This window comes from Pseudopodoces humilis, chromosome 5 (genome assembly GCF_049639895.1).
Source record: "Pseudopodoces humilis isolate 2021_Gansu_Grassland_sample_001 chromosome 5, ASM4963989v1, whole genome shotgun sequence".
Classification (NCBI taxonomy): Eukaryota; Metazoa; Chordata; class Aves; order Passeriformes; family Paridae; genus Pseudopodoces; species Pseudopodoces humilis.
Window position 1 is genome coordinate 42,339,544 of NC_142204.1, and position 26,411 is coordinate 42,365,954.

The 26,411-nt window shown below is 38.3% G+C and overlaps 1 protein-coding gene and 1 long non-coding RNA gene across 2 annotated transcripts in view; one reads left to right on the forward strand and one right to left on the reverse strand.

Moving 5' to 3' along the window:
• The window catches only part of SLC16A7 (solute carrier family 16 member 7), a 79,592-nt gene extending 64,012 nt beyond the window's left edge, over positions 1–15,580 (reverse strand). Inside the window, exon 1 of the mRNA XM_005519305.3 lies at positions 15,365–15,580. The gene's annotated coding sequence lies outside the window, so the exon portion shown is untranslated. The remainder of the gene's footprint in view (positions 1–15,364) is intronic.
• Positions 15,581–18,015: 2,435 nt separating this feature from the next.
• LOC148184335 (uncharacterized) lies at positions 18,016–23,882 on the forward strand. Its single transcript, XR_015772458.1, has 3 exons — positions 18,016–18,629; positions 18,990–22,453; positions 23,623–23,882. It is a non-coding gene; the product is annotated as an uncharacterized LOC148184335 (long non-coding RNA).
• Positions 23,883–26,411: the final 2,529 nt, after the last annotated feature.

Here is a 26,411-nt window from a genome sequence, read left to right on the forward strand (position 1 = left end):
GGGCAAACTGCTGTTACTTTCACTGTCCACCACTTTGAATGTTCATAGGCAAGAAAGAAATTCTCAAAATAAATTTCTTAATTTATCTGAAAATAATTATGTTAATGATCATCTGCATTTCTAGGATGTGTGGCAATCTCACATGAAAAGTGAAATGAGGTCTAGAATTACTGAAAGCTAACTCAATAGGAGACTTGCTTAAAGAAAAAGACCAGCCTAATCATGAGAAAGTATTATCATTTAATTGATCTCTGTATTGTCTAAAACTTTAATTTGAATCTGAAACAGTTCTTTCAGGAAGAATGAAATGTACTGGAGATAATACATGGCAGTGATAGGTGAGCCTCTAATGCCAAACTGTGAGGAGGATACTTGCAAGAGTTGTTCAGCACTGAGGGCACAGCAGGAAGGGAACATGTTTGCTGACACAAGCACACAAGAAGAGGACAACAGAGGAAGTAAACATGGGTTGCTGAACTCTGACAAAGACCCTGCAGTGACAACAATACCACATTTCCTATAATTGAAGTAGGAAGGGAGGCATTGTTACTGCTGGACACCTTCTGTTACATTTTGACAACTTGTGTTTAGTCCTGGGTACAGCTTCTCACTTGTGTCAGCAAAGCTGCTCTCCCCCACTGTGCCCTTCGGTGGCAGGCTCTTCCTTCCACAGGAAGGATCCCCTTCCCACCCCAGGCAGGGGAAGAGAAAATCACCACTGGCCCCAAGATTTCTCTACCCATGAGAAACAGACACAGAAAGAAGGATTAACAGCAGGTACCACTGCTGGTCTCCAGGGCTGCTGACCACAAAGTCCACACGAGCAAGCACAGCACATCACCAACTTGGCATCTTGGTGGGGGGCCACAGCCACCTTTTGACCATGACTTCTGAGAGCAACGAGGACTAAAGTCTGTGTTTATCCTGTGCCTGAGCTTTTTAAAATCAGGGAACTGAACATGAGGTAGCAGGCCAGAACTAACACTAAAGTGTACTTCTAATTGGCATGGGCATGCCAGTGTCAGACAGCTGGCCTGCAGTCCACCCTCAGCTTGTACTTGACAAAAACAGAAGTTAATACAGTCTTGGACCATTGTCTATATAAAACCACATCAATTCCAAGAGGGCTATTACTCAACTCAGCATATGAAACTGTATCTAGCAGTGTATTTTGTGAATAGTAATGGCAGTGGAGTTTTACATATAATATGAATCCAGCTACTGGAGAGCTTCTCTGAGAAGGGTGCCTAGGGTTGGTTCAGTTATTGCACCTTGCTGTCCCTTCACATATGGACATATATTAAATATAACTATTCTTCCCTGGAAGAGAGCCAGACACCAAAGGAGAATTTCTTTTGGGATCATAAGATTAAACTGAAACTTAAAATTGAAGTAAACTCATCATTAAGCGCATTTTGTCTTGCTGCTGATGTGAACTTCAGCTCAGGTATTCTACACACTAACTAACATCTGCCTCACTACTTTCTAGTAATAGAAATAATCTTTGCTGCATATGGCCAAGTGCTACCTTTAATACTGCAGCACCATTTTTCCTTCTGTCTCAATCCAAGCCTTCTTGAAAGAATGGCCTGTGTTAGGAGTGACAATAATACATAAAGCTATACAGCGGCTTGTTCTAATAATGGATATTTGGTCACAATTGGTTTTCTTTTGGTGAGAATTTTTACTTTGTTTTTTATAACTCCCTGCAAGACCTAAGGTACTGGGTGATAACCTTCTTTTCTCCTACTAGTATATACACTAGATTTACACATTTTAGAGAAGATTTAAACTTATGATACAGATCTGCAAGATATTCTTTGACTTACACATAATTTGACTTATTCTCATTTAAGAGAGCAATCCTTCACAACATTATTTTGACATTAAGAGTGCTGACATCTGCATGTGATCTGGATATGTAGGTTTTACTTATAATCAGTGGGCAGAAACAAAGCTCTGGGACGTCTCTCCCTGACCTGTTTTAGACATGTAAGCTATAAGGAAATGTTATGTGGCCTACAAGTGCCTATATCTCTCCATTATTTAAAGTACATCTGGAAAAGTCGTTCAATTATAGATGCATATGTAACTGAAGTCTGTGTTTGGATGAATCCAGCCCTACGTATGAAGTTGTAATAGAGTTTCTTGGTATTGCAATGCACTGAAAATAATGACCCAGTCCCTTCTTCCAGTTCAGTGTTTTTAAATCTTAAGTGTTTTGGCATAGGTAGGACAAGGGTTATCCTGTTGGTTTATTCAGCTCTTACAAAATAAGAAAGTAAAAAGTGTATGCTTTAGATTCTAAAAATGTTCTTTCCATCTTCTCCGGAACTGATCCACAGCTGAACAGCAGGATGTTGAAATCTGAAATTCTGCAATCTTTTCTGTACTGTTGAGAAAAATATGTCCAGCTTAGCTGAGTATTGCATCTCTGAAAAGCATGTGCTGCAATACCTATATTTTGTCTCTGTGTTTGTAAAATGTGCAATTCTGTTGCATCACAAACATTTTTGTGGTTGCCATGGATTCATAACAGAAAATTTATGGAAGTTGCAGACAAACCATCTTGTGCTTTGCGTACCACATACAACTATTTTTTTTTAAAGTAAATCTTGAAGTCAAGTCTTATACAAAAAAACATAAGAAAGAATACCACTGCCAAGTCAAATAAAATAGTGACAAATTGCATATGTGCAATTTTAATTGACAATTTACTCAATTAAGTCACTGGATAAACCACTCAATTAAAACTTGAAACAATGTTCAATGCCTTACAGAACAACACAGAGGACAGCTTACTGTCCTTATGTAAAGGCTGGACACTTGCCCAGATCCGCAGAATTGGAGGCATCATTTTTAGAGCCAATTTGTGACTGCACTGATTAAATTGCTAACAAGACATCCATTTTTATAATGCATACATACTTTGTCTCATATTTTTGTGAAATTTTGTGAGACTGTATTTCATAATATCTAAATATGTGTCATTCTATAGTTCTATAAAAGTACCTGGCAGTAAATACAATTTCTTCCAAATGTGAAATAGAGGCAGCAGAATATATTTGATTCAGGCAACAAAATAGCTAGGGCAGTCTGTTATGATGAAGATACCAAGTATGCATCAGGGACTGCTCAAAACTCAAAAAAATAGTAACTGTTCAAGATACTGCCAAATCTTTTTGAACAAGCCCAAGAATTCCATAGCAGATCCCTTTGCAGAGGAAAAAAAAATAATGAAAAAAAAATGCTAATTTAAAAACTGCTTTCTGTGAATTATTTGAAAAGTTTTGTAATGCAGCCTGAAGTTTTGTTGGCTTAGATAACTGCAGATACACAAGAGCTTGAGTAATTAGACATGCCATAGGGTGTGCCAGTACACAAGTTTGAGTGTGTTAGGTATGAAGGAAATACAAATCTGAAAGGTATGTTGCACATCACATTGCCCAACATCCCAGCTTTTGGGTTGCTTCTTGCCTATTTCTGTGTAAGCATTCTTTATCTCTGGGTAGACTCAAAGGATATTAAGGAGTGAATGGAGAATACCATCAGGAACCATGAATGGAGAAGAGCAGGACAAGACCTGCTGTAGCTGAGCAATGTGAAATGGATTTTCTCATCTGTCAACGTGGCAGTAACTCTTACCTCTGGTACACCACCCTTTAGAATGAGCCAGACACACTGATGGGTTAAAAACCCCCTGTGCACAAGTCACAAACACAGAGATTAAAGGGAAATATCAGTGGTTTCCTTCTCACCAACCAGGACATTAACGCTCATTGCAATGGTTCTGTAATGAGAGCGCTCCCTCACCAGCCCCTTAGTCTGCCAGCCCTCTCCACCTGCAGACACTGCTTCAGACTGCTCCACAGATTGCCCACTGCCCTCCCTCCACTCTTCCTCCCTAATCCCCCAGCTTCACCCAGCTGTCTCACCCCTCCTTGCTCTAGTAACTCAAAAACATGCCAGCATACAAAGTCCAAGGTAAGGAAAAGCTACTCCACAAATAACTTACAGCTTCTTCACAAAACTGGTATTTTAGGTTTCCTCTGGTTCCTTGATTTTCCTTCAGTTGCACTCACTATCTTGTATTTAAATGCATCTGTATAAATGCATAGATAATCATATGCAAAATAAAAGGATTAAATACTTAAGAAGTAACTTTTAAGGCTACACCGTCAGGGCAGAGTTTAGCTGTGATTATTTGAATATCACTTTCTGCCTTAAAAAAAGAAGTATGAACTTAGCCACTAACATTCTTACTTTTTTAAAACACTGCAGTAGGTCATGAAGACCAAATATATTCAAGTCATTAATACACAATGGTAATTTTCCTCTGTTGCTCAGATCACTTTAGATGCTTATACAAAATCCATTTCTTTGTCTTTTAAAACTTATTTGTGGGCAAGTATTCTTTTTAGAGTATAATATCTTTTTCTTGTCAGATCAGATAAAGTATTCAAGCCTAATTCAGTGGAACTGAGTGTGTGCTTGAGACAGTACTAGAAATTAAAGGGTGTTTTTCAGAGGGGAGAAGATGCTGTGAGGACACTGCAAAATACAAGTGAAAAGGATAATGAGCTTGAATGCAATATTACTATTACTTTTACTAGCAATAATTTTACTAGCAATTAATTTTTAATGGTATACATCTTTTGAAAGCTTGCACCTCTTACTTCTAACTTAGCAATCTTTGCACAATTATGATGTTAAGCAAAAAATACTTGTTTCTCACCTATAAGAAAACACAAGATGTTCTTGAGCTTGAAAGTTTATGATTTATGTACAGATATATAACTTGCTAAAAATGTACTATATTTGTTGAAGGTTCACTCAGATTTCCATCTGGATTTGGACCATGATTAAGAGTGGCATTTAAAACAAGTAAGCAATAAATGTAGGTATATGCTATAGTGGGAAAATTACAATTGTACTTGGGTATATACTATTTTAACAGACAAGCATAGTGATAAAAAGATTCAGCAATTGACAAAGGAATTTTGTTTAAAGACAAGAAGGTGCAACCCAAACTGATTAAAGAGTGTAGTATAGTGTATTTCTACTTTGCCTTGAAGGGCAGCTATGCTGGCAGAAGTTTTCATCCCTGCAGGATCAGCTCTTGACTGTAGCATCTACAAAGCTAAAGCAGGTTTTTTTACAGGTAAAACTCCACAGAAATCCTGCCAACTGAGGGTCCTCAGAAGACAGAAACATTTTATGCAACTTCTAGCATGTCTGAGAACTGCAACAAGAGAGCACCTTCCCCTTACAGCTCACTTTTCTTTTCTTTTTCTGCACTCTGGACTAATCAGTTAGTCCTGAGTAGGTCTATTTGAGATAAATACATTTTTCGCTGCCACAGGTGAAATTTGCAGATGACTGTACAGTCTCACTGTAGCTCTACAGCAGCAGGTTATTTTAAGATGGTAACCTTAGTTGTAACACAAACCACCTCCCAAAGGCCAGCCCAATGTCCACAGCAGAACTGCTCCATTTAGTCTTTTTGTGCTGTTGCATTTAGGATGGAAATTAAAGACAGTGCTTTGACAACCTCCACTTTGAGGCACAGTGGGATTTTTGGGTAGCTCATACTGCCATGGCTTTCCTCAAAAGCAGAGCAGTGAGTTGCTGGACTGCCAAGAATTAAAGCCCAGTAGCTGATATTAACTATCATGTACCCTTCCTTCTTCCTATATCTTCAAGACTTTGTGTCTTTTCACTGCTGTCACCAACCTTTCTACTCCTGCTTAAGGAATCACTGCAACACCCTCTGCATATTATCAGTTCTCTGAAAGATAAGAAAAAAAATTAGAAACCATCTTGGATATGCTTTTCTCTCTTTAGGACAAGAGTCTCTTATGGTTCTTGTTTGCAGTACAAAGTAGGCAGCCCACTTCTATCCTCAGCAGGGCCCAGATAAGCAGTTCTACCAAACAAAGAAACAAATAGGGATTCCCTCTATCAAAATCACAGAAGCAGAATAAAATGCGCCTGGGAGCATGAGTTCAACCAAATATAAATGTTCTGTGCTCAGTGGGATTTGGTTAAATAAATCAGGTCCAAACTTTTAGGAACACAAACACTAACCATTCCCTTCTCAATGAGGTAACAGAAACAAACACATCAAGTTAATGAAAGCAGCAGGGATTGACCAAACAGTTCAAAATCCCCTTTGGAGCAGTGCAAACAGCTATGAAGCAAACAGCCTTAGCCTCTTGGCACAGGAAAACAGAACCTGCTCTGCTTTGGCTGGATCACTAAAAACTTCCTTGATTACAGAAGTCCTCCATTCTAGAATGAGGAGCTAAACTTTGTATTAATTGCCAACTAAAGATTCATCCATTCAGTTCTGACATCACTTGCCAAGTCAAAGTACAGGCACTGAAATTTCTCCCCCGGGCATTTGATTCTGTTGTTTTCGTAGCTGGTCCAAATTCTGCATCTCCTCACACTCCTGTACTGCCAATATCACCCAGCACCCACCACTACTCCTTCTATGCACCTGGTCATAGAACTGCTCCAAAGAGGTCAAAAGGATCATGTGGAAAACACATACACATGTATATATATGGTATTTATGGCTGCTTACTACAGGCTGTAAATAACATATTGCAACACTAGAATTTACCAAAACATCAAAGCAGTATAATTGCACCCTTCCAGGGCTTTCTTCATTTCCCCACTTCACCTCCTAGTATGCACCATGTTGCATATTTCTTCCTATTTTCACATCACATTATGTATTTGTATATATACATACAATTATTACTATAGGAAAACTGTCTACTCACTTATGTAAATTTAGCTGCCATATTGAGAAGTAAATGCTTCCTTCAGACTACACCAGAATGCAAGATTCTCTGCATATAAAACAGCTACAACTGCTGTTCAAAGTACTTATAAAAAAGGGTGTACAACATACAGTTATAACTTCCGTTTTCATCCAGTACATGTTCATTAGTAGATTTAAAAGTAGGATTTAAGCTTCAGTTATTAAGAGATAACAACCTACTTACCCAAGATCCACTAACACAGAAATTAGAGAGCCTAATTTAGGTAGCTAATTTAGGTGTAACAAGAATATAGTCCTGCGTTAAAAATTTATTTTATTTATACATTTGGGATAAAACTAATAAATGGGGGACAAGAAAAAAAAAATGAAGAAGAAATTTGTAACTACTTTACTAAAGTTAAAAACATGTCCTGGTACTTAATAAAACATATAATTAAGTGCAACTGAACTATCAATTTAAGTATAATAATTCAAAAGTAAGTTTGGATATGACAACTACATAGCTTTGCTAATGTTTCAGGAAATACTTTCAAGAAAAAAAAAAATCACGGCCTCATTTCATTGAGAACAATACATTTTCATTGAGAACAATACATTAAAGTCACCATTTTACATACACAATATTTCAGCAATGCTGAAGTGTGTCCAGAACTGCAAGCTCATTATCCAATTAAGCAACAACATCTTGTTTCATTAACACCTGTCTGTGCTATTACACTCAAAAGAAGAATCTATTTTAATTGTGGGAAGGACAGGTTTTGTATCCTATTATGATACCATTCATCAACAACAAAAACCTTCCTATGGCCTACAATTAGAATAAAGAGAACATAAAAGCAAAGGCCAATATTTTCTCTATTCCTTTCTCAAAAAAAAAAAATTAAAATCAGAAGACAACTAAAACTAGCTCTGACTGAATACATGACACTGACATGTTATTCCACTTCTGCTAGGCTGAAGATATCTGCCTCTGTGAAACTCCTCAAAACAGTATTTCCTCAGGTTAATGTGTTCTCCCATCTACCCTGTTTTTACCTCCTAATGTGTCATTTTTCAAAGGCTACATTTTTTTTGTACCCTACACTTGAAAGACAGAATTAAAAACAATAGCAATAAAGAAAGTAAACATTTGTAACTCTAAATATAAAAACAGCATGGTAAAACATCAATACTGGTAGATATGGAGAAGCATCCTCTGTATCATATGAAAGGCATCCTACAAGTGACAACTGCCACTCACAGTTTCAAGTGGAAAACCCAGTATGCTAGTAGGGTGAGCAGAGTGAAACATTAACTTGCTAACGTATCTTAGTTTTCATTCTAATAAATGGGGAGAAGGACAAAGTTCTCACCAAAATAAAGATGGGAATGGCAGAGAAGATGGACATATTAAAGCCTGTATTTGGAAATAGAGACATCATTTTGGTAATCATTAGGAGAAATAATTTCCATTTAACCTAACCAGGCAAGTCAAAGCAAGCAATCAAAATGACTAAATAATGGGGTCTTAAGAAGTGGTCAAAGAGTCTCTTCAGCCACTACTGGGTGTAAACCATGAGTAATCCCCTATAACCTGGGGGATAACAGAAAGGGAGCTCAAGTGTGGACCTGGAGTCACAGAAAGAGAGGAAATGCCAATCAAGCAACACTGACATATTAATTGACTGAAAGAAATCACCACAGTGCCTTTAGGTGTCACCTAAAATTGCCCTTCCTGGATTTCTCTACCTCATGTAAGCATGGCCCTTATATTAATCAGCTTAAAAACCACTTTCATTATTTTCATGGAGCTAAAACTGAAACAGACCACAGGTCATGCAAGGCACTCATAACGTTCTAATGTTGGTATGTATGAATGAGGTAATAAACTAAATTGAAATAATGCACCCCTATTTCCACCATATCTACATATTTTATACTATTTTTTGAATAACTTCATAATTAAAACATGACAGAAAACCCCACCTTATGCCTCTAGCCAACATAATTATATCTGCACAAGAAAAAGAAAGCAGGTTCTCTTTTTTTCCTATTCTTCACAAATATAAAGCATACCTCATGCTCTGTAAATACAAGCTATTATGGCATATTCTTTTCTACCTATTTTTTTTTTATATACATACAACCCAGAGGTCAAAAAATACAAAAGCTTTCTTTGTTCCTTGCTCAAATATGTTGTTGTGATTTCTAATCATGTGCTATTGAGTCCCCTGATTCGCCTTTTGTAGTGATGGTGAGAAGAAGAGAAAGAGGCTGCCTAATGGAAGATAAGGAGTTAGGATCTCTATGTGATAAAATGAGTAGAGATCTTACAAATTCCTCAGGGCAGAAAGGAATCCTTTAGTTTAGCACTATGTACAAATTACTATAAAGTTGTACATTCTAAAAAGGGGGTGGTAATAGGATGATAGGCCCTTGCCGCCTTCAGCTTCCAGTAGCGATTTCCTTCCATAGTCTATTCAGCTCTCTCCACCTGCTCCCAGATGCAACCCCCTTGCTCAGCCCGCTTGAATTTTTGTCCTAGGCACACTTTCTTCTGTCTTTGAAACCATTTTCAGCTCCAGTTTACAGTATATATCTCAACAACTTTCATTTCTACCATCAGCAGGAGGCACTGCTGAGAACACAGGGTCCACTATCCTAATTCAGACCCAAATCCATCCTTGGCAGAGCATGCAAAAGCAATTAAATTCCAGAAAATATCTGTTCAGTGGAAAATACACTCAGCAAAGGCTGAATTATCAAGGAATTTAGCACATAAAATTCCAATTGTTAAGAAATCAGACACTTACATTACCAAGGGGAGTTTATTTGCATCATTAAGTTGTTCTTTTCTTGGCTTCTTTTGAGAACCTGTCCTGAGGGCCATATCAAAAATGCAAACTATAGGAGTTCAATCTAATAATGACAACTCCTATGGCATCTTAATTCAATAGCAGAGGTAATTGTTGAAATACCCCATATTTTTAGGTTCCAATTTCCATCTCTCAATAAGGTCAGCACAGAAAAGCAGTTATGTCTCTCAGAAGCCAAATTGTTAAAGCCGGTAGTTTGAACGCAGTCTTGCATCATATCAAAACTTCTCATCTTCGCCACCAAGTATTTATATTGTTATCCCAGAATTCTGAAAAGAATACCACATAGAACCTAGTTTCTAATGGCTTAAGAAACAACTTCAATAAAATTAATTACAAAAGCATATGCTGGAAGTTAGTATATGCTCATTTCTCTGTCTGAAATACTAATCAAATACACTGCAGTGGGAACTAGCTATGTTAAAAAAAAATCAAATACACATTTTGCATATATGCTTTCGTCATTTTTGTCAGCACAAAAATGGGGATTTATTTTTGGTTTTTTTCTTCACATGTTTTTAGTACTTTAAAATAAATACTTGTTCTCAGTATTTCTTGATTTCAGAGCACACAAACTGAAAAGTAAAGCTCTGAAGGTGACACGATGAGGTTAAAACTCACACAACATACAAATTGAGATTTCATTTTTTTTTTGTCTCTTTTTTGTTTGCACCATAGACTCCAGGGGTGCTGAAGTGCTGAGTGGCAAGTATGAATGTTAAAACCTTAATTAACCTATTTCTATAGGGAAAAAAAAAATCCTATCTTTTGGGATGATGTACTGCTGTTTTGTGACTGATTTTACTAATTTTGATTAAAACTGTAGACCATATGGAAGAGGCAACATACCTCATTGCACTTTCCTTACCACCACTGCAGTGACAAAAATTCTGAAGTTTTTTGATGCCCAGCACATTTTGAACACCATTACAACCCTTTGTTCTATGTGCTACCCCTAGGTGCCAAACTTGGGAGCATTGCCAAGTTTGCTAATCCTGGGGCCACATGATGGAAGGGCACTACACAATGGTCATGCCTGAAGCTGCAGCAGGAGTCTGCTTGCAGCTATGGGAAGATGATTTAAAGATATAAATAAAGATATTGGGAAGATTTAAAATATATAAATAAGAAACATTATGAAATACAGTCATTCTGAGTCATCTTCTGCGCAACATGCTTTGTGAACATTGATCATCACCTACACATGAGTCTTCCACAGGAAAACCTTAAGAAAGACAAAAGTGAAATAACTACCAACCTTGCTGTCAAAACAACTGGAAAGTGCTCTTTTGGGGGAGATAAATATTCATGCTGAAAAAAAAAAACACTTTTTAAACAATCTTGTGTATTTGGGCAACATCTGTACAGTTTTATGCTTTGACTGGTTTTTGCAGAGTTTCATACTGTCATTATCTTTCATAGTGACCATATGAAAATAATGTCAAATCCACCTATTCCCAAATATTCAAATTTCTACAATTTTTGGGCGTCCTGTTGTTTGTAGACAGGCAACTTAAGAGTACAAGTTTCCTAAAGTCTAAAGTTTGTAGCCAATTTTAGATGATTTACACTATTTTTCAAAGCACTGTTTTCTTGTTGGGTGGAACTGAAATACATTCAATAGCTAACATTCAATGATCATGACACCAAGTTGAAAGAAAATACATCAGCATTCAATCGAAAAAAAACAAAAAACAAACGGGGTTTAAGTTTGTCCTCTAGTGCTCCCTGTCTTTATGAAATAATATCAGTTCCATTTCTTAAGATCTTAAGTCTTACAAGTACAAAGGAAAAGAGTATATTGTTATAAGGCTCAATTCTTTTCCATTATTTTCCTCCTTCACTTCTGTAAACCTTTTAAAGTGGCCTAGTCATGTTCATATCCTTTTTGGAAATGTTTATTCATTTTTATCAGCTCTTCATGGAAACCTCTTCATTTGTATCAAACCCTTCATATAAGTGTTTTAAGACATAAAAGCACTGTTTCCCAAAAATATAAAATTAGTATGGAACTGGAAGCTTGACCTTGAAAATGTACAGATAAAGGAACTACTTCAAGAACACACATAAACCAAAACTAAGATCTACAAAAGGAGCTGATGATGATGAATCTTCCTTCTCACCACCACCACCCCCCGTCTCCCCTCAAAAAAGACTATGAATTAAATCTTAAGATTGAAAAGATAAAAACAGAGTAATAAAGACTGTGACTCTAGTTCATCAGCCACTGTGACCTAGTTAGATAAGCCTTTGCTCTTCAATAAGAGTTTAACAAGACTTTTTGATAATAAGACTGGGAAATAAAAAGAAATATTGGATAGATTGTAAAGCCAAATAGAGCTCTGCAGTCAGTTTGTCCAACATCTTCTACTCCTTAAGTCACAGAATATTGTCTCCTTACTCCTGTAGTCAAATTACTTTTGTTTGAATACCGCAGACTTTTCTTCAAATGTTCCAAAATTCACAATAAAATTAGAGAAGCTGGCGCAACAGATCACAAATACATGCAAGTCAAGGAATGCAGGTCTGGATTGAGATGCGTATGTGGGACTCAGCCAGTTCCTCGTATTCATTTGACACATAAAACAGTTGGTCAATGACATCACATTTTCCCATCTAACCTCCTCCCTGGTGCTGAGCAAACATTATGCCATATATTTATTACACAAACAGACACAGAAACTGGTAACATTTTCTATAAATGATTTATAGCTGTGACCTAACCATTTCAATAAAACTCAAAAGATAATCACATTTTTGCAATTATACAAACCTTGAAACATGAAATTAATGTAACAACACAGATTATTTGCATGGCCCAAGAATCTCCCTCTTGATTCTCACACAAGAAAACTGACAGCTTAAATTCTGGCAAATGGTGTTAAGGGATACCATTTAATTGAGAATTATATTCAGACACCATCCTTGCTAAAGCAAACTTCTCAAGAAAAATGCAACTGTTCAAAAGCATCATGTGATTCTGCGATAGGAAATAAAATCAGGTAAGTCATAGCCTCTTTCATTGAAATAAAATGGGTCCAATAACCATATTCACTGGAAATAAAGGCACCTCCCTCTTGCAAAAAGAGGACAAGATCATTTACTTAATAAACAAAGGAAACTGAGGGGACTTTTTTTCTAAAATTAAAAAAAAATAAAAGCACTGAGTTCCAGGAAAAAAAAATGATCAAGAAAAAAAAGTATGATGTAGTGAACCACATCCAAGAAAGAAGACTAATGAAAGAAAAACATTTTTAGAAAACACCAGCTTGTGATTCAAGAAATGTTTTTTTCTCTCCCTTAACTTGCCTGTCCATAAATTTAGGCTGCCCAAAGATCTCCTGTCTTGATAAAACCTGGATTCTAGAATAAAAATTCTGCCATAGCAAGAGTTGAGTGAGCTTAAATATAATATACACTACAGAGAAATAACAAATGAAATTAAATTAAAGAGCTGTAAGGAAACTTTTAAAATATACTATTAACAATGCATTTATTTACAATGAAAATTGCTGAAAAATAATTCCTTCACTCCTTACTGCAGCTGCAGAGCCACAATATTAAACTACACTCTAGGCTTTTCTTGCTGATGCCTTTTGTAATATTACAAAGTCTCCCCCTTTACATGTAAAATACCTGTTCAAATCAGTGTATCACTGCACAATCCACAGAGTTTTCCTATCTTTAAAATGCATGAATTTGGTTTTCCACCATCCATAAAGACCTTCCATGAAGACCACAGTTTGTATTTAGGCTATTCTACATCTCCATCGTAGAAATAAAATCAGGTTTTCTTCACTACCAAAATTATTTCAAGCTGTAATAAAATAAATACCATAATCTCCAGCCACCCCTCTGCCTATTCAAAATGATCAGCTGTTTTGCTTTGAAGCCACTTACATTGTAAACACTATCATGCAAACTAAGCTGGCCCCTTACAGATACATGGAGTTACAGTTCTGTAATGAATTGCACAAATAATAGAAACAACTGTAGTATAATCTGTTCTATAAATTTATTCCATCATGTAGAAGGAGTTCAGCACTCAGGCTCAAGTACACTATTCAAAGTTGGCAGACAATAATGCAAGGAAAGAAGAGAGAGCTGATTTAAAAATAAAAAGGGAATCACTTATGCATTATTCGCATATTTAATACTTGTACATAAAAGTATATACCATTTTTATTTAATTATTTGTCAGTTTCCTCCTTCTTTTAAATATAACTGTACATCCCTCTGTCTCAATGACTAACTTTTCCATCATGATTCATCTAGACAGAGCTAAGGCTCTCGAGTTGTTGGCTCAGCTGGTGTGTGATTAAAGTGTATGGCCCCATTCCTGCAATGGAAGCTGCAAACACCTTTTCATTACTATTTGATCAGTAACCTGAGAATCACAGATGGGAGCCACTACGGAAACATGAGCAATTATTATGGAGACCAACTAAACAAGAATGGGCATCTTCATGAGGCACCAGCTTTCTTTAGCTTCTCTCTTTCTTCCAAAACAGCTTTCAACAATAATTTCAGCTCTTTTACTGAAAGCTCAGGCTCGCAGTGGAAAATACAGGTACCTGCAAATGTTTTTCTGCATTGTTTTGTTTTCCTATCGACCTAACTGGAAAAGCAGTGGAGAACTTGTGTCTTGACATGTGTTCAGACCCTGCAGGACTGAAAGGTAATGTGCTTTCTCTGGAGTACATGGGGACACTTTGGTCTCTGAAATGGGAACAGGGTAACTTCTCAGTCTCTCCAAAGATTTACTGCCTTGTAAGGGCCACTTCAACATAGATGAACCCTGGACGATTGTTCCTTGCCAGGGAGACCACTCCCTTCAAGGACCGTGTGCTAGCAGAGGTCAAGTAAAGAGGACTGTTTTCGTGGCTCTGGTATTACTTATACCAGGACCTCTGTACACAACCATTAACTAAAGCCAGCAGCGTTTCGAGATAATAATGCAAGAGCTGCGGGAGCAGCCCAGAGCACGGAACCTGCAGCTGGCATGGGGCAATAGCGGCTGCATCCAGATCCACCTTCTCCAAGGTCACGTCGACCACGGAGCTTCTTGCAGGCCCGTGTCTGATGACGGCAAGCGCGGCGGCACGATTAGTGCTCCGCTGCTCTCCGCCCACATTTCCCGGCGGAGCTGCCGGGGCGGGGCCCGCGGAGCGCGGCTGCGCTCGGGGCGGGCGCAGCCTCAGGCGCGGTGGCAGCCCCGAGCCCCGCGGGGATGCGCGCAGCTGCGCGGGGGCGGGGTCGCGCCTCGCTCCCCCCAGAGCTGCGGCCTCAGCCCGGCCCCGCCGCCCGCCTCCCTCCCTGCCCCTCTGTCAGAGCCGGCCGCCCGCGTGGCAGCGGGGCACGGCGGGGCGTGCGGCGTCTCCCTGCGGTGGCTGCTTTGGTACCGCGGGACGACAGCTGCGTCCCACGCGGTGTCCGTCCGTCCGTCCATCCATCCATCCATCCATCCATCCATCCATCCATCCATCCATCTATCCATCCCTGCGTGGGCGGCGGCTCGTGTGTGTGTGTGACTGACAGTGAGGCGCGCACAGCGCGGGGGCAGCCGCTCGCACGCAGCCCGCTGGGGCCACGCCGGCGCGCCCCGGGCTGCGGCAGCCACTTCTCCGTCCCCCGGAGCCCTCCCCGGTGGGGACAACCTCAGCGGCCTCGCTGCTCGTCCTCCTCCTCCTCCCTCCTGGCGGGTAGGTTACATTACCTGGTCTCTAGCACGGACTGGATCTAATCCCGCCGCCGCCGCCGGCTCCTCTCCCGGCCGCGGGGGTGAGTGGGGGAATTAATTTATTTATTTTCCATGAGGTGTCCTCTGCAGCGCAGTAGCGGCGGGAGAGCCCGGGCCGGGCGGCAGGGAGGGAGGCCCGGGTGCTGCTGTCCCGGGGGTGCTGCCGGGGAGCGGCCGAGGCGCTTCAGCACCGGCGCGGGGGGGCGGGGGCTGCAGAGGAGACGCCTCCCGGGCTGCCCAACCCGGCTCCGCGGGGCTGGCGGGGGCGCGGCGCCCGGCCCGGGGAGAAGGGGATGGAGCCAGCGCCAGCGCGGGAGGTGGGACAGGACGGGATGTACAGGGCTGGGGCGGGCGGGCAGCGCCGGGCCCCGCTCCCCTGGGGCCAGCAGTGAGCGCTCTCCGCCCACCTGCCCGCCCCGCCGCGCCCGGAGCCCCCTCGCGCGGAGTTGCGGCCGGGGGACAGAGGGGCACCTCGTTTCTGGCAGCGCGAAACGCCCCCGTCCTCCTCTTCAGCGCTGAGGGTGCCAAGTATTTCACACTAAGGGCAGTTTGCGCTCTCTGGTCCACCGAAAGTCTAGAAAAGGGTGTATCGGTTTCCTCGAGTTAGGGGAAAAATAAAAAGTAAATTAACCGAGTTCGTTTTGTGCTCAACGCAGGACCTTCTTCTGAAACAGGAACTGAAATTTGGCCAGTCAGCATCGAGTTGCTGGTGAAAATCTTGGCCACATCAGCATTTGCCGCCTTTTCGTCTCCTTAAGAAAAAAAGTTATGAGAAGTATTTTTTACATATGATGAACATACATGAAAGTGACTGCTAAATTATCCAGAAATCCTATCCTTAAGGCTAAAATCCTGTAAGGAGAGAGATAAACGTAATCATATAATTGCATAATTAAAGCCTTTACCATAATACCTATTCTGGTCTAAAGGTTGTGCATTATGTGCAATACTTAAGTACTGTGAGAAGACTAGAATAATTTTAGTTGTTGACATTGTGTTGCGAAATGTACAAAAAGAAACATTAATATTTTCTTTTTAAAAAAAACCTGATTTGTTAGAGCTTTATGAACAGGATGACTACAGGCATGTTAGGAACTGAGACTGCCTGTGTACGGACAGGAGGAGAACTTGGGCTGCAGTTGGGAGTGTTCTAGTTTCCTGAGCTACTAGTAAAGGAAGGAAAGACTTGAACTTGGGCAGTTTATTTTTGTCTGTTTATTTTCCATTAATAATATTTGAATCCCTTATCTAGAATCAGCCACAATGAACAAAAAGTTTCAAAAAATAATCTGGAAAGGAGCATATCACCCATCAAAAAACCAGCAGCATAAATAGCAATACCTATTATATCAAAGAATCCATCCACAGAGAACTGCTGTCTGAAGCATGAATTAATAGAAATCAGCTTTCTTTGTCTTATTTTCCTATTAATTGATTTGCTTTTATGTGAAAAGTGGAACTTTCCTATGTTTTGAACCATAACCATTAAATCAGAAGACACAGACCTGGAAATATCAGTAAAGTAACATTTTAACATTCATTTGTTCTTTAGGATGTTATTATTATTTTTGTATCATCCATTTCCAGGGCAAGTCTTCCAGATTCAGGAGGGAATATTTTGTCACATGTTTGTAAAGCAGGCAGGTCCACACAGTCTCTGGGCAGATTCTGGCACTGTACTCGTAAGGAGCAGTAAGTAGTTCACTGGTGAAGACAGCAAATACTGAAACAAACTGAGCAGCACAGAGTCGTTTTTGTCACATTGCATAAGCTATGTGGTTCTTGAGTTACACATCTGGCTCTAGGGGCATTTTTAGGAGCAAACATGGTGACTGCCAGGGCAGCTGGTGGAAGTCACAGTTGCATTAATTTAGGTAGAAATATCAGTCATCTCTTGTGCAAGTATGTCAAAGGAGCTTGTGCCCTGCACCCTCACAGTCACAGTGTCTGTCCTGGTAGCAGGTTGCACTACAGGCTTGGGAAGGCCAGGGAGACAGGAAGGGCCCACTAAGCCTCTTGGAGCGGAGAACAGATACAAAGCCATGACTCTTGGGCATGCAAGCAAAGAAACCTTGGATACTGCTGCCCATGGTCAAACTCTTTGAAGCAGGCCCACAATTACAGGGTTAAAAATGTTGAAATTAAGATGAAATTGGATTTAAAATCTTTTGTAACAAAATCTTCCAGTGCTGAAATCAAAGTTGTATACTTGGAATTACAGCAATCTAAAGCTTCCATATTCAAACACTTTTTATGCCCTGAAGAAAATTGTAGGCCATATAGGACCTCAGACAGTTCCTGTAAAACATGAAAAGCATGTCTACATTGCCCTTCATGGTGAAATCGTAAAGTTTACATGCTGTTTTATATAAATTTAGGAAAGTAATTTTCAAATAGAGCTGAAAAATGAAGATAGAAATTATACCTGGTTTTCATTGCATAGTTCTATTTCCTTCACTGACATACTCTAATTAAATAAATATATTTTTATATAGATATAAATATATACTTTTAATTTATAAATGTATACTACATATTATACACAATAAATTATACACAGTGTAAAATTTATAATTTTACACTTATATGTGGTAAGGTATATCATACACAGTATTTGCTGCACTACATAGTTCATGCTGCATACTGTATGTAACTGTGCTACATACAGTACAATTTGATGTATTCTGTGCTAGTAAATAAGTTTGTATTTATATTATACTTCATATATTAACATCTATATAGAAATAGCAGATTATATTATCATATGTTAACCATTACAGTCATATACATCATCTGTACACACCTATGTCCCTCATGCAGCTTCTTTCAATACCTCTTTTCAGAAACCCCCTGTAGGAAAGGTGATCTTAATTGACTTACTGTTGCTGTGTGCTTCATTGCATTTGGTGTTTCCTAGTCTGAGGCAGAGTCAGAACATAAACTAGCTGCAGGTATAACAGTGTGGGATTCTGGTTTACAGTCGGCACAAGTTCAGATACAGGGTGTTAAGTGCCTGAAATCTGCTTAAAGCCACAAAAATTACCATGAACCCTCAGACTAGAAAATTATGTATGAATTAATTTTTTATTTACACTTTGATTGCAGTGATATCATGTTTTTAAGTGCATACACTCTGTGAGTTTCTGTAGAGTGGATGGGCTGAAGTAATTTGGTTCTCATTTGCAGATTGAAAAAACCCTGTTGTCATTCTACATCTTTCCAGTCTTAGTGCAACTTTGCGGTAGGAAGCCCATTATTCAAATTAAAAATGTTTAAGTGATAGCAATTAATAATTTCTGAGTGAATTTTTAGAAACTACAAAAGGTTTCAGAGCTCTGTGTGCTTGTGTGTGGGTCTGTGTGTGGGAGTGTGGGCATTCTGTATTTTTCAGTGAACTAATTGTTAGAAGAAATTAAATCAACTTATCTATCATATGTGTATAAGAAGAGCCACCTCTCTGGTTGTTAATTTTGTGTCCAGCTGATAGATAGATTGTTTGTGAGGCTGCATGTTAAACACTATCCTGTTTCGGTTGTAACAGCTTGAGGTTTTTTATGTGATATTAACATAAAAGGTCTCTAAGTATTATTTTTTCCACTAGAGAAAAAGAAAATGCTACAAATGTTGAACACCTGATGGTACCTTCTGTAAGTCTCTCCACTGTTTGGGTAAGTCCCCTACTAGAATATTCCCTTTTTCCCACGTACCACTTGTCCCACAGTTTTAGCTGAATCCAGAATTTTACAGGTCCTCTCCTAAGCTTAGAAATTCTCTGCTACATTGCAGGTTGTGTTCTTTTGTCACGGAGTCTGAATCTAAAGAGTGAATGTTTCTGATCATGTGTCGCTCTGGCCTACATTCTGATTATGTTCTATTTTTTCTGCACTGATTTTGGTTCCATAAATACACAGCTCAAACTGCTCTCATGTCCATAAGCAGGCTGGTATGGCTTGTATTCTTCTCATCTCCAAGTGGTACACAGGATAATATCATAAATATTGTATTGGCAAATCATCTAGACCACCTTCTGTAAGCTTTATATCAACAGCTAACAATTGGTCACAGGATAAAATTTAATCCTAGTCCTGTTAGTGAAAGAGGTACATGTACTTCAAGTTTTGTGATAAAATTCATACAAATATAATTAGAATGTAGAATTCTGTGATAATATATAGCCAAAGCATGTCTTTCCATTGAAATGGGCTTTCTTTGTAACCATCAACCATGTCTATTCTAGGCCAAATAAAATTGTTTTCTTTTGCAGCTCACGGTGACACAAAACACAGCACATTGTAACTACAAGAACAGACTCGACTATGAAAGATCTCTATCAGGCATCACAGAGAATTTGAGGCAGCTGGCAGTTATCAGCTGAAGCAGTTAGTAAGTAGAACTGTACAAGATAAATAGATAATTGAAAAGCAATCTGGAAACCTGGGAGAGATAAGCCTCTTTTTTAGAAAGAAGGTAACAACTCAGGTAGGTCACTGAGGAACTCATCTCCCAGATCAGCTCTTTGTCTAATAACACTGAAAATACGGTGGCAGTTCATGCCCATCAGCTCTGAAGTAAAATTCAAATTGTCATTGGAAAGGCAGTTTGGCATATTCAGTTATTCAAATCATAATTGCAATACAGGGAGGAGGATTGTATTGCTGAAAGACAGGTGATCAAAGCCCCAGGAACAACATAGCCCTTTGTTAAAATACAGTTGCCAAAATAGAAAACTACTAACTACTAACTGTTGTTACACAACATTTTTACCCTCCATGCTACTTTGTTTATACTGCCATGCAACAAGTAGTATTCCTGCCAGGCTGACCGCAGTTGTCTGTGGGATAAGTGATTTCTTCTTTTGTGCAATTTATATTTATATTAAAATAATGTAACTATTTTTATTTACCATGAGGGCAGAGAAGTAAAGGAAAAAGCCAATGTCTGTGAGTAAAAGAATGTGTTGATCTTAGTATCTGCAGTTTAAAAGAGTCTTAGGAGTCCTTCTGTTCAAGTCACTCCTATGATTGTCAAATTTCTGACTACAGAAAGTGTGAAATCTTGCATGAACATGCAAGATAACTGATATCCTTCGGTAACTCTTCTTGCTAGGTTCTGATCTCTTGTAGAACTATACTGGTTGTATATCAATATGACAGAGCATGAGATATTTTTGTGAGAGTGGGCACAGAAAATAAGCTTTTGGCCTTTTTCAAAAAAGAAACTGGCATCTTTCCACCAGGGAAGTGCTTGAATTGATCCACTGACATCTGTCTATTTTGTTAAACCACTCAGGTGGATCACAGGAAATAACTGATGTAATATTAATTCTTGTGGAGCTGATCAAAACAAACAAACAAAACCCAAACCCAAACAACAAAACAAAACAAAAAAAAGGGAAGACTTTTGCTGTTCAATTTACTTTGAAAGACACTTGTAAAAATCTGTCTCCAAAAATTCTGTCTAAAAAGTTCTGTGCATTTATGCTGAAAGTACATAGAGCAAAACACATGCATCAATTTTTTTTTGCTGTATTAGTTGCTACAATTACAGTGGCAGTTAATGTATTAGTTTCTACAGTACAGTAGCTAGGAGAGAAACATATTAATTTCACAAAATCCATTAACAAAAAATTTGCATGTGTCCATGTTGCTGGCTGCAGAAATAATATTATTCATTTGAACAGTCTCCGTAAATCTTAAAAAGTAATTGCCATTTTTATTTTTTAGGTATTGTTCTAATATGTGTTTTACTGTGGTACTGGACATGAAATAGTTGGATGCATATGCAAATTCTGCTTCTGTGTATTGACTCTTGAGGATGTTTTCCCTCCATATCTCATTCTGTGATTGCTTAAACAAAAAATGGCAAAGTTTTAAAACTTACAAAAGCATGGGAAGTTTTAAATTACCATTTGCTGTTTTGAGGCCTGATTCATCTTTCCTAGATTATAATCCTAGTGGTAGACTTTGGTCAGTCTAGAGCCATTTTTCATATCAGTTTCTCAGTTTAGATGCAACTGTACAATTGTAAATTACCATTGTGTTGTAAGATATGCCTAACTTCATTAGATTACAAAACTTCTTAAGTAGCAGGAGAATTTTCTGACTTATGTATTTTATTTTCTTTTAAAAGAAAATGAAATGAAATAGCAAAAAAAAATTCCAGAATCTGCCTAAATATTTACTGTATAAGAATCAAATATATCAATAATTATAATATAAAAAGATGCTGACAATATGCTGTTGTAAACAGAGCAAAGAGAACACATCATGTGACTATATAGAACAGAAACCTTCATCCCCTGAGATTGAGAGCACTCACTTAATATTTGAGCACAGACAGATAATGAAGGATATCTCCCTTCACGCACAATTAGTGAACTTGACCACAGAGTTTCCCAAACCTTCCTCTGGTCAGACCTCCTACAGTAGTACCTAAATCTCAGAGAGTTATACAGCATGAGCCTGAGCAGAACTATTTATTCTTCACTTTTCTTGTTGAATCTGGATCACAGCACAGAAAAATACTGAAATACTCAAAGGATTCATAAGAGAGAGAAAAAAGTAAAATAGATAGAGCAAATAGAATAATATGCAGAGCCAGAAGTAGGAAAGTGTCACTCAGAGGGAAATATAATCCATCTATATGGAAGGGCTCAGGTGTTAACTATATATGTAAACTCTTGTTCTAGACAACAGAGTAAATGCAGTCTGTGGACCCATCTCAGTGCCTTGTCTGCTGATGAAATGCTTTGCATATGTTTCAGAGGGAACCAAGTTGCTCTCCAAGCTCCATCTGAACACAGACAAAAATTATGGCATCATGTGAAATTATGTCATATCAGTTTCTGTCTTGCAGTTCTCTACAGGATGAAATTCCCAGAAACTGGAAAAATGCATTTACAAATATATTTTAATCAGTAAGTTCCTGACAAAAATAGTGAAAAGAACTTTCTTGAGTTTCTCCCAAAGATGAATCATGGTTCCGTAGAATTGCTGGATCTTCGCTTGTCATTTGCCGTGACTTGTACACATCATACAAAAAATAGCAACCAAAGCTCTTGGCCAGGTAAAGTAATCTTGGATATCTTCGTGTGCCTTTGTTCTGAAAATGTATACCAATGTATATCTTGGATCTCAGGCTTATTAATGTATTTAAGGATTATTTGAGTTGGTAACCTGAAATAATCTGACACTGCATTTATTGATGCAGAAGGTTATTCTGAATTTTGTGTCCAAATGTCTTACTTACTTACTTTACAGTCCCATGTGAATAAAATACTTTGCTTTAAACATGGTTTTTTGTTTCCTTTGTAGTGATTCTGTCTATTGTGGAAAGTAATTCATCCCTTATCCCAGACATTTTTGGTTCTCATAGAACCAACACCACAGGGTTTTTTAGAGCATTGGGTTAATCTGAAGATCTCCCGCTAATGTACTACCCAGCAGGTTGAAATCCAACCTAAAATAAAGATCATAAAGCAATAGCAAAGGATGCAGTCCAAGTTATGGTCAAACTTAAGTTACACAGTGTGGCTACTGCCCCAGCTACAGAGACAGAACCTAGACAGCTGCAGAGCAGTGGCAGGCAGCCAGCATGCCTGAATAGAAGAAGATGAGGCCAACAGGAGGAGGAGGACTTAAATCTCAGATATTAGCTTCTCTAATATGGAATGAACAAGCTATATAAGAACCTTACATACTCAGAAAAGAAATAGGACAAAGTCCTTGAAGTTTCCTGTGCAACTTTTCAAATAGAAATTATCATAGCCAAAGTATTTAAAAATATTAGCTTTTAAGGTATATTTAGTTCTAAAAATTTGTTTATACTAGGTACATCATATACAATCTTTGCCCTCAAATACATCATATACCCAGTAATTTTTATTTATTTTTTTTTAAATGTGAGGCCATTAAATTGAGGCCATGACTTCACAGGCACATTACAGTTTATGCAAAGGTAATCCTGGTTTTCCTTCTTTGGCTGGGAATTAGAATCTGTTATCCCAGCTATACTGTTTTTAGTACCCTAACTAGCCCACTCTTCATGTGGGCTAGTTAGGATACTCTGCTCAGTCTTGTGTACTTTAATTGTTCTTTCAACAAACAATATTTATGAAAGCCCTGTTTCTCTCTGAAAACTACATTTTTCAGATGTATTGTGTAACCTGTGTGATCTCTGCTGGCTGAAAAAATTATTTTTCCCATCCTATTTATAATGACATTATTGCTTTACAGGATAGTTGCGGACCCTGACACAAAGACATGGCAATTGAAAAACTGCCAATTAAATAACTGAAAAAGGAGGAAAAGAAATACAATTCAAAAACATCTATGCAGAGAACCCATATCTGTCTGCAACCCTCCCCATTACTCTGTGTAGGTAGTACTCAGAATTAGCTGTGGAAATAAATTATGTCAGAACCAGTCCTCTAAACATTTTCAATTTTCCAGTATGAAAATATCCTGTAGAACGGTGTTGTGGTATTGCATATGAAACAGACCGGGGTTTCTTTTATGTCAATAGAATTTTTTTCATTAAATTTTAGTTAATCTGTGCTGTATACTGTGTATATTTTTTTCCTATTAAATAAAAAAATCTTTCCTGATAAGGACATCCTTTCTGAAAGCACTTCTTAAAATAGACTAGCTTGATGCTGTGGATAGTGCTTTGACATTGAAGAAAACCAGTGAGATGCAAACAAATTCTTGCAAGGCTGGAATTGATGCCTGTATACTTTAGAAATGGTTTGACTCATTAGTAGATTAATAGGCTGCACAGAGAGCTGGATCTTTGAAAGAAGTCAGTGAATTAAGGGCAGACTATTACCCTGTAGCTCCCATTAGCTTGCACATTAACCATCTAGATCTACAGATATTTCTGTCCCATACAAATCACTGGAATAATGGGTATAGGTTTTATATAAAATCATCATGGCCATAAAATAAAATGTAGGAACATTTTACCACTACTGCAGTTAGAATGGCCAAAGCATTTGAATAGAGCTTTGTCAGGATTTTTATTCTCAAGAGCCCACCTATTCACAAATCTGGGGTAGCTGAACAGAGTTAGGTTTCCTGGTACGGTTATTCTTTTTTCAGTAATAATTCGTAACATCATTTTGCTACTTTCATGGAAAAGTACAATTTGACATATCTGATAAAAAATATACCTGCTCTTGGCTGAGGGCAAAGGAATGGCTGAGAGGACCTGTCATCTCTGATTGCAAGCTACTGCTCCTGGCCTTTACCTTTTGAAAAGTGGTGAGTTGTGGTGGCAGACACAGTGAAATATAGCAGCCCACTCCAAAGGGCTTAAAGTGTTCTGTGTGTGCAGCAAGGTCATAGAAAAGGTCAGCAAGGTCACAAACATTCCACATTAAAGAGCTCCTTCATGGGGAGAAGCCTTTGCCAGTGGCATTTCGAATTTCAGTTACTCTACGTGAGACTCATAAAACCAAATGAAACTTGCAAAGTAGCAGCTACATTGGAGCTAAGAATCTTGGCTTATTCTTAGTGATTAGAAATAGGTATCTGAAGGACACAGTTAATTGCACCAAAAATGTCTAAAGTAGGTTGATGGAATTGTGTTCTGGAACCTCCCATTTGTCTCTATTGACTATAAAGACATACCAGTGTGTTAGTACAAGTATAAACAGCAGCAGTTCAAAAATCTAAAGGTAAATGAAATTTCTTTATTTCTGACTTTTCTCTCATTTGCATATTGCCATCCTTTTTCATGTAAAAACTAATCAGTGGACTCAAACCAGATTTATCATACTGCCTTTCGCTGACTTTTGAGTGCTCAATAGTTCATTATATCCACTCTGTGTCCTATAGTACAATAATTTTTTACAGACTTCAAATTTTGGGCGATACTTCTGTACTAGATAAGCACATTATTAGTTAAACTGAAGAAAATAAAACAAAAAGCCATGTTATGCATGCTAACCTATGAATTTCTAGGGTAATAGACTTTATTCTAAAGTCTTGAAAGTTGAACAGAGACAAAAATGGAAAAGATGAGGACTGTGGTATTTTCCCTGATTTTATTTTAGATGCAACGAGAGAAATTTTAGCCTGGTCCTGCCGGCCCACCAGTGTATGCACCTAAACATAAGGGTAAATCTTTGTTGGTCAGCTCACTTAACTGCAGGTTGCTAAAGTACTCCAAAGTTGCTAATGTGCTCCATTTGAGTAGTGTGCTTTGAAAAGGTCCTTTAATGTGGAAATAATATCCAAGAGAAGTTAAAAAATAGCACAGTTTTGCTGCACTTGTATTTTGTGTATGTTATAAAGAATTTTCATACAGATGATGTGAACCCCCTAAAGCTTTGCAGGAACAGGAGTGTTTAGTTCATTGACGAGCCCAAAGCTACAGCTGATGAACCCAGGTCAGCAATGCAGCTCCCACAGACCTGCCTCAGCTGGCAGCTGAGCTGGGATATTCTTAGGGAAGGCATTTTTTTGATGTGTGCAACATCTCTTTGTTGAGTGTGTTCAGACTTGGCACAGGTAGAAATATTCAATGTTCTGCTATTTTCTGCTTTGATAGGAAGCACGTGTGTTTGGTGAGTTTTTTCTCCCACATACAACAGTATATTCTCTGGTTCTTATAGACTTCATAAAAAATTAGCAAATCAGTGTTACAAAAGTACAGTAAAAGAAGTAATATTATTTTTAAAACCCTGCCTACCAGTTTTCTAGTAGTGATGTGGATCATTTAGAATTGTCAGATAAAATAAGGCAGTGACACTCAATAGGAGCAAATTGGATGTGTATATATAATGAATTCAATTTCCATTTATTTCTCAGTGAAAATCTTTAAAGGAGAGAAAGTTGGAAAATTATAGTCATGTTTTGAGTGAACACAATGAGACTGATTTCTTGTTTATAAACCAACACTCATATTTTGTTATGCATCTATGACTATACAGTTAATTTTTTATCTTAGAGAAGTGTGTTTATTTAGTAGTAAAATAAAATTACAAAATGAAAAAATCCAACCCAAAAGTTCTGATGGAGAA